Source organism: Poecile atricapillus, chromosome 26 (genome assembly GCF_030490865.1).
Source record: "Poecile atricapillus isolate bPoeAtr1 chromosome 26, bPoeAtr1.hap1, whole genome shotgun sequence".
In the NCBI taxonomy this organism is placed as follows: Eukaryota; Metazoa; Chordata; class Aves; order Passeriformes; family Paridae; genus Poecile; species Poecile atricapillus.
The window spans coordinates 2129622-2143112 of NC_081274.1; the positions used below are offsets into that span (position 1 = coordinate 2129622).

A 13491-nucleotide genomic window follows, 5' to 3' on the forward strand; every position below is an offset into this window, starting at 1 on the left:
GATACTGGATCAATATTGCTATTTTGGTAAATCACTGCCAGTCTCTTCCCAGCCTCCCAGGACCCTTCAGAGCCCTCCTGTTCCTCTCAGGATCCCACAGCCCCCTCCCAATTTCTCCCCACTGCCCCAGGACCCCCACACCCTCTCCCAGTCCCTTCCAGGCCCACCAGGAGTCATCAAGACTCCTCCCAGTCTCTTCCCAGCACAATGAACCACATCCCAATCCCTGCTTTCCAATCCCCAATCTCCTTCCAGCCCCCCCAGTCTTACTCAAATCCCTCCCAGTGACACTCAGCACCCCCAAACTCCCTCCCAGTGTCCACCAGGACTCCCAGAACCCCATTGTAATAAATTATTGTTTGTATTAAAAATTCGAAGGTTATAACTAAGACAAATGTGTTTGCCATGACATAAAAATATGGAATGTAAAAAGCCTCTCCTTGGGGGGGGGAACGGGATTCTCTCCGGAAAACTACTGATGGCCACCAACACCCAGATAACGAACTCAGGCAGGCCCATCAACTCGGACAAACAGACAGGACACGGATCATCAAGACGACAATGGAGCTGGCTCGGGGAAATTACCTGCCTCCGGACCCGAGCAACGCCCTGCAGATTCCTGTAGGGAACAATCTGATCGACGAAAGAAAGACAAGCTCCAAAAGATAGGCCTTGCCAGACCTGAACATCCCGGTGTTGAAAAAGCAATCATTGGAAACAAAGGGGAAGACTCCGCCGAGATTTCCATCGGCACCAACCCCGGATCACATCACTTCATCCTTGATAACTCAGAATTAAAATACATACAGAGTCTCTTTGCATATGAGGAGACTCTGTCTGGACACAAGTTAGATCTATTCTTCCAAGCCAGGAAATCTATTCACCAAACAATCAGAAACACTTGGTGAATGGAGCCTGCTTGGAATTTTAGCCTGAGGACTTAAAAATCCTATAAAACCCCAAGCCTGAGAGCGCTCAGACGTGGATTTGGGAACCCTACACCTCGGGTGTAGACCCTGTCCACCCAGCGCTGCGCTGACCATTTTTATTGTGGTTTTTCTCTCTGTTTTTCTCTCTGTTTTTCTTTGTTGTTTATTAATAAATTTCTCTGTTTGATTTTATCCCAATTTTGCCTTTGCATTTATAACAGATTGGTGCCGTGACTCGGATCGGGAAAAACTGTGGGAGAATCTCGCTGTCCAGGGGGGTACCCCCGCCGATTTCGGCGGCCTGGGAAGCCGAGAGCCTCCGCAGTTCACTCCGACATCCGAACCAAATTTAGGCAAAAAGATAAAAACCACAATAAAAGAGAAACGGATACTGAGAGCTCGGGAAGGTGAGGGGCCTTTGAGAAAAGCCGCGGCTTGGTAGCTTGTAAAAAGTCTGAAGTGCACGAAGACATCCTTGCAAGAAAATTGCTGTAAGTATTGTGAGGTTGAGTGGGCGATTGGGCAAGTGTGTGTGAGACGTGATCTGATCACGGAGCGAGTGTGGACTTCAAGGCCGCGTTTCCATCCTCCCGCGAGGGAATTGGCCGGCCACGAAGGAAGCAATTCCGTGTGAGACTCTCTTTCCACGTTTGTCAAGCCTGGGACTAAAGGGAGTCCCGGAGGACCGATTGCAAAGGGGTTGAAAGGGGAAGAGGACGTCCCAGCGAGATCGGGAATAAGTAAACCCTTTCAACCAAAAGAACCTGGGAAGGGTTCAAAGGGAGAGGTCGAAGCGCTAAGAAAAACCCCGGTACAGCAAACCGCGAAGGTGAGTATTAGCCGACTTTTGACTCTCCAAATATAGTCGGACGAACACAACGCAGAAAAACAGGTAAGACTCTCTCTTCACCATGGGACAGAGAAAGAGTAAAGTGCAAAAGACAGTTGATGAGAAAAACCCTTCCGAGAAAACGAAGGGATTGTTAGACATCCCACCAGAAAGTCCTCTGGGATGGATGTTGAGGAATTGGGAAAATTGTCCCGAAAGGAAAGGAAAATCCAAAGCTAAAATGATTTATTACTGTGCCGAAGTTTGGGGAGGTCAGGAACTGAGAGACCATCTCATTTGGCCAGTACTAGGGACATTTGAAAGATGGACATGTGGTGAATTAATCGCCCATGTGGAGCGTAAAGTTTCCTCAGACCCTGAGGAGAAAGAATACGCCAGGCTCTGGTTAACTACCAGAGTCGGGTTGTTCCCGGTAAAACAGAAAAGTGAGACAAAAGCAGAAAGCTGGGAACCCCTGGATCACTTACCCCCACCATACCACGGGCCGGCAGGACCTCCTGCAGCAGATCAGGTGGTGCCGTCAGCACCCGCAGGTTCCCCAGGGCAACCAGCCGAAGCACACCCATCGCGAACAAGGGAATCGGCGCCGGCAGAAGTTCCGGCAGCCCCCCCTGTGTCTCCACCGGCTGAAGCCCCGGCTGTCACGGCCTCTTTAAGGGCCAGGGGGATGCAAGGCTGGGGAATGCCTCATCCCCCGTTGCCAGTCCGGCCACCACTGCCGGGACCCTCGAACAAAACTAAGGAGGCATCATTTGGTAATTTAGTTACCGCGGAATATCCGCAAATAAAAGATTCAATTTCTAAGAATCCCAGTTCCCCTCCCTCGAGTCGAACTCGCTATAAGGCAAGATTGACGAATGAGGAATGGGGAGAAAACGAGACTGGGCATCGAATGTTTCCCCTCAGGGAAGTGCCAACTGCCCCAGGAGTTATTGGGTTCGTAAACGTACCCCTTAACTCAGGGGATGTGCGGGCGTTCACGAAGGAGATGGGACGATTGTTGGATGACCCGTTCGGGGTGGCTGAGAGATTGGATGAATTTTTAGGAAGTAGTATTTATACATATGAGGATCTCATGGCTATCCTGAGATCGCTGTTCAGTCAGGAGGAGAGAGAGATGATTAAGCAAGCAGGTATCAGGGATTGGGAACGGCGTAACCCACAGGGAATGCCAGGCAGTCAAAAATGGCCTGGTGTAAACCCGAGCTGGAACGCTCAGACGGAAGAAGGTAGAAGAAACATGGTGGATCTAAGGAATATGATTGTACAAGGAATAAGGGAGGCAGTTCCCCGGGGGCAAAATATTAGCAAAGCATTTGGGGAATGCCAAGGAAAAGAGGAATCACCCACTGAGTGGTTAGAGAGGTTAAGGCGAAGTCTGCAGATATACTCTGGGACTGATCTTAACTCTCCAGTGGGAGAAGTTTTGCTCAAAACACAATTTGTGGCAAAATCTTGGGAGGATATCAGAAAGAAACTAGAAAAGATTGATGGGTGGCAAGAGAAAAGTTTACAAGAGCTTCTAAGAGAAGCTCAAAAGGTATATATGCGAAGAGAAGATGAAAAACAAAAGCTTCAGGCCAAAATACTAGTGGCCGCAGTAAAAGAAGTACAAAAACAAGAACAAAAACAAGGTAAAACAATACCGAACAAGCAACAGGGGTCCCAGAAGGACAGTCCCGCTCCTCGAAAGAATCTGCCAGAATGTTTTTACTGTAAAAAGGTGGGGCACATCCAACGGGATTGCCGACAGAAGCAAAAAGATGAAAAGGTGTTTCAGGAAGATTAGGGAAGTCTTGGGCTCTTTCAGATGGGGAAATTAACAGCTAAGGAGCCCTTGATAAAATTAAAAGTGGGTCCCCATCGCCAGGAAATAGAATTCCTGGTTGACACGGGAGCTGAAAGAAGCACCCTACAGAAATTACCCATGGGATGTATGGCAAGCAAAGAAAAGGTGGTTGTGATTGGTGCTAAGGGAGATCCTTTCAAGGTCTCTGTAATAAAAGATGTGGAAATTGAATCTCAGAATAAAGTTTGTTTAGGGAATTTGTTGTTAGTGGAGGAAGCAGATTATAATTTATTAGGAAGAGACATGATTGTGGCATTGGGCATAGACATTGTCGTGAAAAATTCTGAATTAGTAATAAAGATATTCCATTTGACTCCAAAGGATGAAAAGGAAATTGATCCGCGAGTGTGGCATTCAAAGGGAGAAGTGGGGAAATTAAATATTACCCCCATCGAAATTGAAATAGAAAACCCGGAAGATCCAATTAGGATCAAACAGTATCCCATCCCGATAGAAGGGAGAAGGGGTCTGAAATTGGTAATCAATGATCTTCTCAAAGGAGGTACCCTTGAACCTTGCATGTCCCAACATAACACCCCCATCCTTGCAGTAAAGAAAGCAGATGGGAGTTTCAGACTGGTTCAGGATCTGAGAGCAGTAAATGCTAGGACCCGAACCAGGTTCCCGGTCGTGGCAAACCCTTACACTTTACTTAACAGACTCTCACCTGAGGATGTATGGTATAGTGTAATTGATCTAAAAGATGCATTCTGGACTTGTCCTTTGGATGAGGGGAGCAGGAATTTCTTTGCTTTTCAGTGGGAGGATCCTGACACGAACAGAAATCAACAGTTAAGGTGGACGGTCCTCCCCCAGGGATTCGTAGAATCACCAAACTTATTTGGACAGGCATTGGAACAATTACTTACTGAATTCATTCCGGAGGAAGGGACAAAGCTATTACAATACGTAGACGATTTATTAATTGCCGGGACAACAGAAGAACAGGTGAAAAAGAGTACAATTTCCTTGTTGAATTTTCTGGGACAGAAAGGTTTGAAAGTATCAAAGTCTAAGCTGCAGTTCACAGAGCCCGAAGTAAAATACCTTGGACATTGGATTTCTCAGGGAAAGAAGAAATTGGACCCTGACAGGGTGGCAGGAATTCTCATACTTCCTGCCCCAAAAACAAAAAGACAAATCAGACAGTTTTTAGGGCTTCTGGGATATTGCAGGCAATGGATTGAAGGATTCAGCGAAAAAGTAAAATTCCTATACGAAAGATTAAATACAGACAGGTTAAAGTGGACAACTCAGGATGAAAGAAAGTTCCAGGAACTTAAAAATGCACTCATAACTGCCCCAGTTCTAACCTTGCCAGACACTAACAAGGAATTCCAGCTGTTTGTCGATGTAAGCGGACAAACAGCCCAAGGAGTTCTGACCCAGGAATGGGCAGAAAAGAAAAAGCCCATAGGATTTTTATCAAAAATCCTAGATCCAGTCAGTCGAGGTTGGCCTACTTGCTTACAGGCAATTGTTGCAGTAGCTCTGTTGGTTGGGGAAGCAAAAAAGATAACTTTTGGAGCCTCTTTAACAGTCTACACCCCACATGATGTAAGAAATATCTTACAACAAAAGGCCGAGAAATGGCTAACTGATTCAAGACTTCTGAAATACGAAGCCATGCTAATCAGTTCGCCAGGACTCGAGTTAAGAACGACGACTGCCCAGAACCCGGCGCAGTTCTTGTTTGGGGAACCAACAGGCGAGCTATTCCATAATTGCATTGAAGCAGTAGAATTGCAAACTAAGGTAAGACCGGACCTGGAGGATCAAGAGTTAGAGGGTGGGGAAAAATGGTTCATTGATGGTTCATCAAAAATGGTAGAAGGAAAAAGAAAATCAGGTTATGCCATCATAAATGGTATGACCGGACAAATCATAGAATCGGGTCCCCTGCAGGCAAGCTGGTCAGCTCAAGCCTGTGAACTATTTGCACTCTTAAGAGCCCTCAAGGGCCTGAAGGGAAAAAGGGGAACCATTTTCACGGATTCAAAGTATGCATTTGGGGTAGTGCACACTTTCGGAAAAATATGGGAAGAAAGGGGTTTGATCAATACAAAAGGAAAAGGATTAATACATGGGGAAATCATTAGACAAATCTTAGAAGCAGTCAGAGGGCCACAAGAGATATCGGTTGTCCATGTAAAAGGACACCAAACTGGGTGGCAGTTTCACACAAGGGGGAACAATTTAGCAGACAAAGAGGCGAAACGAGCTGCTTTACTGGCAGTAAGTATTCCTGAGATTAGTCCCAAGGAACCACCAGAAGTATCCGTGCTTCCTTCGGAGAAGGAGCTGGAAGATTTCAGAAAGGTAGGTGGATATTTCAAAGAAAATAAATGGTGGTTGCCAGACGGGAGGGAGCTAGTTCCAAAAAGTCTAGCAAAAGGAATACTCCGGAGACTGCATGAACAAACTCATTGGGGAACCAGAGCATTGGCTGAGCAATTTTTAAAATTTTTCGGATGCAAAGGGATCTTTGAACTTGCCAAACAAGAGGTGCAGGGGTGTGTGATATGCCAGAAAGTTAATCGATCAAATTCAAAACAAACAAATTGGGGTGGTCGGCCACTTTCATACAGGCCATTTGAAAGAATCCAAGTGGATTTCACTGAATTACCAAAAATTGGGAGAAATAAATATTTACTGGTTATAGTAGATAAACTGACACATTGGGTAGAGGCATTTCCGAGAGCAAAGGCTACAGCCCAAACGGTGTCTAAAATTCTACTAGAAGAAATAATTCCTAGATATGGGATAGTAGACCATATCGATTCAGACCAAGGCACTCACTTCACCTCAAAAATCATTAAACAATTGTCAGAGGCATTGGGAATCAGATGGCAATATCACACTCCTTGGCATCCTCAGAGTTCGGAGCAGGTAGAAAGGATGAATCAAACATTAAAATCACAATTGTCCAAATTAATAATAGAGACAAAAATGACTTGGGTCCGATGTCTTCCTTTGGCACTGTTAAACATCAGGACCATGCCTCATTCGGAAACCGGCTTGTCCCCCTTTGAAATGCTATATGGAATGCCATATAAGCATGGGATGCCTGTGTCACATCCTCAAATAGAGGATGTGCAATTACAACCGTATCTTATTTCTGTAAATAAAAATTTACAGGAGCTCAGGAGAAGAGGATTGATCCCCCAAAGCACGTCATTGGGATTTCCCATCCACAAAATTCAACCAGGCGACAAAGTATTAATCAAAGTGTGGAGGGAACTCCCCCTCAGCCCTCACTGGGAAGGCCCGTTCCTCGTCCTTCTGACAACAGACACCGCTGTGCGAACGGCCGAGAAAGGTTGGACTCACTCTTCTCGGGCAAAAAAAGTTCCGGATTGCAACGACACTGAGTGGAAAGTCACCACCCCGCCAGGAGAGTTGAAAATCAAGCTCCGGAGACAACACAAATGAACAGTGACGAAAGGATAAGTTGCAATATCCATGATTGTTACTGTTTTCCGTTTGTGCATTTTAAGTGTGCTTATTGTAAGCAGATCTGGGTGGCTCATTGTATAAGGGGGTATAAACCAAAGGGATTGTGCACTAGGTGCTACGAAAGAGAATTAGACCAGACCAACAGATTCCTGATACTTGCAACCCGGGCGGGCCTTTTGGAACTTGACTCTCCGGAGTGGTTCCTTTTTTTTCAAAAAGGATTAGGGGGTCAGCTTGATTGCAAAGCAGAACCCTTGGAAATTGAGTGTCGTAGAACCGTAAAAGTACCATGCAGGTTCGACCCGGTCAAAGCGTCTCGGTGGGCAACCTTTAAACGAAGGTTTGCCATCAGGACTTCAAGGGCCCCTGAAGACAGTCCTTGCTGCCGAGAAGATGGTTACCCCCGCCGTATACTTTTATACGGGCGAAGGGAATGGCAGAGGGATGCAATTGTGGGGAATCCTGATGTTCCTGAACCTAGTCATGTGCTCGATCAAGGGAATGGAGCCCGAGGCGCCCCCAGGGGAGGGTCCCCTGGGGAAGTGTGAGCAGTGTCAGACTGCCGCAGAAATTGAGCATTTGACCATGTGTCCTCCAGAATTACACACAGGGGTATGTTGGTTAAACGATACTCGGTTCAAATTATGTAGATTAAAAGAAAAAATCTGGTGCTCAAGCTCAGGGGCGAGTATTAAGGAAAAACCCATTCGGACCTCGGAAGAATTACGGGTTACAATGACCCACTTCCGGAATAAAAGAGAAATAAGGGGAATTCCCCCAATCTCGGTCTGTGGACAGTGTAATAAAACTGTCTGGATTGGGGGAATGAAACAATCAACATTTTTGGCTTATCACAGTGTCAACCCGGTATGCTACAATAAGGCAAACTTAAAACCGTGTATGATGGGTGGGAAAATGTATTGGGAAGGGAAAAATTTGAAACACGAAACGAAACTGACATTCAATAATGAACCAATAGTTTTGGATCTATTGAAATCAGATGACGAAAGAGTGTGTCTTCAATTTGACCCAGTGTTCTGTTTCTCTAAGGATGAGGAAGGGTTAGACCCAGAGAGTAAAATAAAACAACTAACCATAGAAATGAAACGGCAGGAAATGGAAAATAAAAAGAAAAGATTGGAGCAAGAGAGGTTAAACTCTCTCAGTAAACAATATGAACTATTGGAAAAACAATATGACAACTGGAAATTACCTAGCCCAAATCAAAATCTATTTATAGATTTAATGCAAGAGATAGCCACTGAATTGGGTTTATCCAACTGCTGGATATGCGGTGGCTTGAAATCAGCGGAAAGGTGGCCATGGAAAGGAGAGGGATTGACCCCGGAACAATTGCTAAAATGGACAGGATTAAAATTTTCAGAAACAACCCGGAGACCAGAGGGATGGGTAATCGACAAGAGAATAATTGTAACTTTCTGCATCAGCCGGGAGGGAAAGGAGTTTACTGATCTAGTAGGGTACACTCCGTGTATAAATACCCTCACGGTAAACTCAGATAAGAAAACAAAAATCTGGCAACCGGAACCACCCGAGGGGTATTGGATTCCCTATCGGGAAAATAACTGCGAGTGGATAGAAACTATTGGGCTTTGTTGGAACAAAAAACCGGGGGCCAATCCCTTCCATTCATTCATAGGCCTGAGGGACTATTGGGAGGATCCGGCAAAAAACTATTAAAGGTTGGGAAGCACCCGATGGAATTTACTGGGTATGCGGAAAGAAAGCATACAGTGAATTACCACGGAAATGGAAAGGGTCATGCACACTCGGATTAATTCGGCCGTTTTTCTTTACATTACCTTAAGATGAAAGTAAGTCTTTAGGTGCTCCCCTCTTTGAAACTCTAGCTCGACAAAAGAGGGATCTAAAAAAGGTACTACCAATGGCAGGAGGGAGCCAAAATTGGACAGAGGAGGAATGGCCTGCCGAAAGGATCATACAATATTATGGTCCAGCCACTTGGGCAAATGATGGCAGTTGGGGTTATAGAACCCCCATTTACCTCCTTAATCGGCTCATCAGACTGCAGGCGGTAGTGGAAGTCGTCTCAAACCACACTTCAGAAGCCCTGGAACTCCTAGCAAAGCAGCATTCCCAGATGAGAGCTTTTGTTTACCAAAACAGATTAGCTCTCGACTACTTGCTAGCCGAGGAGGGAGGAGTGTGCGGAAGATATAACGAATCTGAGTGTTGCATGGAGATAGATGATTACGGGGAGTGTCGCCTCAGGGTGAGGCGTAGCGACCCGGTTCGTGGGTGACACGACGGCTAAACTTACAGGCCTGTCGGGCAAATCACGTGCGAACACCAATGTGGTGGACGGTGAAAAGCCTTTATTTCCGGTGAGCTAGGTTTTATATCACCGAGATAAAATGATGTAATCACCGTAGTATTATGGGTTATAGAACATTGTAGAAGGAGGGACCCTATCTTTGCGTACAACGCGAGATCTTCCGACCGGGGTTCCCTGTCTACCCACATCATCTCCCCCCCTCTCCATGAACAGAACTTTATAACAAATGACTTACATAATTAACAATAAACCGTGAACTTGTTAGTAACAAACGCGAAACAAAACCGCGGTGTGTTAGTATGAACTGTCATGCAAACTTAGGTTAACTGTCTCTGCTCTAAATATAAAATGTCTATCTTATCTAAACGGGTTTTTATGAACTGGGCTAACTTATTAAGAAGACAAGGACCGAAAATAAGTACGAACACAACAACGATAACTGGTCCTGCTAACGTAGAAATAAGGGTGATAATCCAAGGGGATTGGCTGAACATTGAATTAAACCAGTTTTGTTGGGAACGTTGCCGGCTACATTGTTCGAGTCTCTGTTGTAGCTCTGCCATGGACTGCTTGATTGGCCCTGAGTAATTGGCATAGAAACAACACTTCTCATCCAAGGCAGCACACAAACCTCCTTGATGCATGAGTAAAATGTCCAGTCCTCGTCTGTTTTGCAGCACAACCTCTGCAAGGGAGTTGAGGGATCGCTCTAAGTTGGGCACATCCGGTTCTCCCTGTCCACTGCGAGGCAGGCTTAGAAACAGGAAAGCACAAAGGCACAGACGTTGTGAAACTGCCGATGTTCATGTTGAGAACGAGAAGCGAGGTCGATGTGGAGGACTATAGTGGTAAACCTGCCAAAAGAAACTCTGAGGTTTCATTAGTTAAGCTATACAACACAGACTTTAATGATTTCAATGGACACCACTTAATGATGTTATCTTTCTCCACTGCGGCTGTGCTGGCTCTGAACAGCCATGACCTCTGCGACTGCAGCGTGGACTGAACTTAGGTATTCCTCCCTAGCCCCATGTTTGATCATCGCCGCTATACTCGAGTCAGGTGGCAGTGAGCGTAAAATTTCTTTAGTTGTTAGATTACATTGCTGGCGCAGACAGTCGGCGACGACTGGGCCTTTGGCCTCTGCTGGCAGGTTGGAAGCATCTACAGCAGCTTGAAGCCTGTCTACAAACTGAGTAAAACTTTCACTCTGTTTCTGCCTCATTGTTGACCATGAGGCAGGTTTGGCAACTACCCTGCAGGCTGTGCGAATGGCTTCTCGGGCCGCACGAGTTGTGGCTGCGACCTCTGGGGCTCTCAAGTTCTGTGCTTGAGCTTGTGGAGTGACCATTGTTGGATCCCTGCCTGTCAGCCGTTGTAAGCTGGACCCCTGTAGTGGATGGTTGTCCCCTGCTATTCTTGCTAGCTCTCTTGCGCAATTGTCCTCCCATTCTTGCCTAAATACAATCATTCCAGCACCATCAAAAATCATCCTGCAAGTCTGTTTGATATCAAAGGGCAACATGTCGTCGTTACCAAAGAGCCCATCAATCAAGGTAGAAACCATGGCAGAATTTATCCCTCTCTCAGAAATTGCTTTGACAATTGCTTGTACATCCTTGGGGTTAACAGGGGAATAGGTCCTTTGACCATTCACTTCTCGGACAGGAAAAGCTAACACTGTGGGAGAAGCCCATTCAGCACATGCCATTTGGATCTCCTTCCAGTCCGTGAGTGGCATGGATTTTTGTGGGAATGAAGCCACCGGTCTTTCGGGCTTAACGAAATTTATTTGCATGCTCTCACAGTTTGAGTCCGAGTCAGAGCTCGAGCCGGATGCATGTCTAAATGCACGCCGCTCTGCCACCCGCGCGTGCCGCCTGCGGCCCCAGTCCCTCTCCGAGTCGGAGGAGGAAGCCGAATGGTAGTGGGCTTCCGGGCTGCGGTGCTTTTTGGTGGGACTCCGCCCTCTCCCTTTCCCAGGGACTGGTTTTTCTCCTCCCTTTCCCCGCCTTCTTTCCAGCAGGTTCTTCTCCTTACAAGGAGACAACCTACAGCACGCTCTCCGACTGGACCGTGAGCTCTCCTCCCATTCACTCTCGGCGCTGTCCGCCCGCCTCCCCTTAGACTCCCGATCGCGAATGTCCGCGCACGCTAGACACCCATCGCTCCGCCCCTTGCTCGTGTCCCCGGCGCCATTTCGCGGCGCGTACGGTGGGGGCCTTTCCCCAACATCTCCAGGGCCCGCGGTGTCGGGCGCGCCCCGCGGCTCCGCGGCATCGGTACGCCCCGGCGGCAAAGTGTGTTCCGCGGCCAAACCCGCGTTAGAGTCGGGCAGGCGGGATGGCGACTCGGGTCGCCCGTCATCATTAGATGGCTCGTTAGAATCGGTGGGGCAATCAATACACGTGGTCTGAGTGGCAGCTCCTACCCCCACCCGTGGTGTAACCCTTAAAAAGCTTTGAGCTGCCTTCCAAACTTTCTGCTCGTGAAGCGCTTTTCTCAGCGCTTCCATAACTCTCGCCCAGCTTTTAAGGCACTTGCTGGACTTAAAGCGCAACACGTCATTCGTGAGCGCCTCGGTACTCCTGACCCAGCAATCTGGGTGTAATATATCTACCGGATCATCAATGATACATAATTCTAGCAATCTAGTAATCGCGCGTTCAAAGTCCCCTGATTTGCAGTCTATATCTCACTGCTTGTGCAGCTGCATAACTACCTTGCCGATCGACTGCATCTCGGCGGTACGGGAGCGTCCTCCCCGCTGGAGTCGGTCCTGCCGCTCCAGCCGTCACTCAGCGTCCGGCGAGACTCCCGAACTCCGGCCGCTCGAACCCGCGTGTATCGGGGAGCGGTCCCGGGTTTCGGCACCACTTGTCGCCTCGGGGTGAGGCGTAGCGACCCGGTTCGTGGGTGACACGACGGCTGAACTTACAGGCCTGTCGGGCAAATCACGTGCAAACACCAATGTGGTGGACGGTGAAAAGCCTTTATTTCCGGTGAGCTAGGTTTTATATCACCGAGATAAGATGATGTAATCACCGTAGTATTATGGGTTATAGAACATTGTAGAAGGAGGGACCCTATCTTTGCGTACAACGCGAGATCTTCCGACCGGGGTTCCCTGTCTACCCACATCAGGGGAGACTATAAAGGGACTAGCCGCAGAGATAAAGAAGGTAGCACATGTGCCAGTCCAGAAATGGAATTCCATCATACAAGCCTCCTGGTGGGACCAAATTTTTGGGCAGGGGGCTTGGTGGAAAAAGCTAGTATTCTTTATAGGATGTTCAGTTGCCGGGGTCATCTTTCTACCCTGTCTGATTCCTTGCCTGATTAGATTAATACACTCTGTGGTCCAAGGAATGCAAATTGCCACCCTCCCAATAGATCCAGAAAAGGCACAAGATAAAACAGCCCTTCTCTCTAAATTAATGATATTAGAGGAAGAGAAAGAAAGTGAAAATGCATTAAAAGCCTTAGAGGAATTTGAAAGCAAACACATGTTGTCAACAGAAATTGATGATTCAGTGACAGATAAAGAAAAAGGTGAAAAAGGGTAAGAGGAATGCAAATATTCCTCTTCCAAAGAATAATTGATTTTAAAATAACGAATTTTTAATGTGATAAATTATTAGGTGGGGGACTGTAATAAATTATTGTAGGTATTAAAAATTTGAAGGTTATAAATAAGACAAATGTGTTTGCAATGATAAAAAAGTATGAAATGTAAAAACCTCTCCTCGGGTCTGGTCGGGATTCCCTCCGGAAAACCACTGATTACTACCAACACCCAGATAACGAACTCAGGCAGGCCCATCAACTCGGACAAATAGACAGGACAAGGATCATCAGAGCAACAATGGAGCTGGCTCGGGGAAATTATCTGCCTCCAGACCTGAACAACGCCCTACAGATTTCTGTGGGGAACAATCTGATCGACAAAGAAAGACAAGCTCCAAAAAGATAGGCCTTGCCAGACCTGAACATCCCGGTGTTGGAAAAGTAATCAAGAAGGACAAAGGGGAAAGCACGGCCGAGATACCCATCGGCACCAGCCCGGATTCCACCACTCTGCCATGATGAC

The 13491-nt window shown here is 46.9% G+C and overlaps 1 pseudogene; it reads left to right on the forward strand.

Annotated features, from left to right (window-relative positions):
* LOC131588506 (zinc finger protein 850-like) overlaps positions 1 to 13491 on the forward strand; it is a 398523-nt pseudogene that overhangs the window by 114617 nt on the left and 270415 nt on the right.